We start from the raw sequence: 2710 nt of genomic DNA on the forward strand, positions 1-2710 counted from the left end.
AAAAAAAATTGTATAAAAGATTGTAATGTTAGAGTGCAGCTGGGGGAGTTCCGATTTTTTTGCCTGTTCCCCTTTTCTGTTTCTTTTGCTGCAGATATTGCAGCTGTTTTCGTGTACATGCCTTCCTACTGTGGTAGGAACTGTTTTGTTTGTTTTTTTGTTTTTGTTTTTTTTTCGCCTTTTCTGTTTGCATTGTTTTGTTTTTGTCCTTTTTGTCTTTTTTTTTTCTCTGTAAATTTTTCAAAATGGGTTACAAAAATAAGAGGTTGTATGAGTGTATTGTATACAAAATAAGTGAAAAATCATGGTATGTAATATAAAAATTATAAGTGTGAACACTAGAGGTCTTGGACATTACAAAAAACGTAAGAGTTTATTTAAGTGGATATCTGAGAGAAATCCAAACATAATTTTGCTACAAGAAACACACAGCACAAATGAAACCTCCAAATACTGGTCTTCCCAATTGAAAGGTCATAAAATTTTTGCTCATGGTTCTAGTAATAGTAAAGGAGTTCTTACTGTATTTAATGGTATGGATTTTAATGTAAACAAAGTGGTAAGTGATCCTTGGGGACGATTTATTATATCTGATATTGACATTTCAGACAAAAATTTATTATAGTTAATTCATATCCACCAAATGAGGAAAAAAGTCACATGTCATTTTTGAAAGACTTATTTTTAAATATGAAAAAATTTTGCTCAAGATCCAAATGTTAACATTATCTGGGTGGGGACCATAACATTGTGCTTGATCCAATTAAAGATAGAATGGGGGGTAACCCTAGACCCTGGAAGCACTCATGTAAGATCTTTAAAGAGATCTAGATAATGGAGTCCTTTGAGTTAGTAGATATTTGGAGAGTGAGAAATCCAGATAACAATGCTTTTACTTGGAAAAGGTATAGACCAGATTTAATACAGAGTAGACTAGACTACTTTATAATCAGTGATAATTTACAGTTAGACATCCAAAATACTGGTATAATACCTTGCTTTCTATCAGATCATTCTGCTATCACCCTTGAAGTGGGTTGGGAGGAAACAATAAGAGGCCCGTCTTATTGGAAGCTGAATAATAGCTTTTTGAAGGATAATGATTATATTGAGTTGATTGAGGATAATTTTCAGTCATGGGTTCAAGAAAGTATGTGTATAGAGGATCCCCGAGTCAAGTGGGACTGGCTGAAATATAAAATCAAACAGAAGTCAATAGAGTATGGTAAAAAGAAAGCAAAGAAGCGCAAGAATGTTATGAATGATTTAGAACAGAAACTCTGGTTCATTTGGAAAAACAATTGAGTGATGCCCCTAGTGAAGAAATTATTTCTGAAATTGAAAGGGTTCAAAATGATATTCAAAATGAGTTTGACAAAAAAATAGAGGGATTAATCATTAGGTCAAGGTGTAACTGGGTGGAAAACGGGGAAAAAAATACCAAGTATTTTCTGCAATTAGAAAAATATAATAGTAGTAGAAGCCAAATAAATAAACTTACTAGGGAGGATGGAATTGAAATTAGGGGATTAGATAAAATAAATCAGGAAATTAAGAATTTTTATCAGAACTTGTATTCATCTAAGCTTGACCATAATATAAGTAGTATGCTAGAAAGTGAAGGTTTTTTCCTAAATAATTGTAACATTCCAAAATTAGATGATGAAATGTCAAATTCATGTGATGGTCATATTACTGAAGATGAAGCATTAACAGCCTTGAAATCCATGAAAAAAATAAGACTCCTGGGAATGATGGTATAACTTGTGAATTTTATTTACAATTTTGGGCACTTGTTAAAACATTTTTGTTCAACTCCTTTATTGCTTCTTTTGAACATGGTGAATTTTCACCATCCCAAAGACAAGGTGTTATTTCCCTTATTGAAAAAAAAGGGAAAGATAAAAGGTATATTCGTAACTGGAGACCTGTTACTTTATTAAATGTTGATTATAAGATAGTAACAAAGTGTTTGGCAAAAAGGTTGGACAATATTCTTCCTGTGTTAATACATGAAACTCAGTCAGCTTTTGTAAGAAACAGATATATTGGTGATGTAATCAGACTTATTGAAGGGGTGATGGATTACACAGAAGATATGAATTTTCCTGGTATTTTAATAACAGTTGATTTAGAAAAAGCATTTGACTCACTTGAATGTTATACCTGTTTAAAGTTCTAAAAACTTTAAATTTTGGACAAAGTTTTATAAGTTGGATTAAAACATGTTATAAAAATAGTGAAAGCTGTGTCATGAATAAGGGCACAAGTACAGTTTAACTATTCAGGGGAGTCAGACAAGGAGATTGTATATCACCAATGTTATTTGTGCTGGCTTTGGAATTTTTTTTGATTTCTCTCAGGTCTGAGAAAGATATAGAAGGTATTGATGTACATGGGGAAGAAATTAAAAATGCTTCATTTGCAGATGATCTTACTTGTTTTATACAAGATGTAAATTCTGCAAGAAATATGTTTAAATTATTGGACAGATTTACATGTGTTTCAGGTCTCAAAGTAAATATAAATAAAAGTGAAGCTATGTGGCTTGGAAAACAAAAACACTGTAAAGATAAACCTTTGGAGGTAAAATGGACAGATGACCAAATTAAAGTTGTTGGAATTTATATTTCATACGATAGAGAAAGAGCTCTCCATATGAATTTAGCAGAACCTTTAGAAAAACTTAGATGTAGCTTAAATTTTTGGA

This window comes from Ptychodera flava, chromosome 14 (genome assembly GCF_041260155.1).
Source record: "Ptychodera flava strain L36383 chromosome 14, AS_Pfla_20210202, whole genome shotgun sequence".
Taxonomy (NCBI): domain Eukaryota; kingdom Metazoa; phylum Hemichordata; class Enteropneusta; family Ptychoderidae; genus Ptychodera; species Ptychodera flava.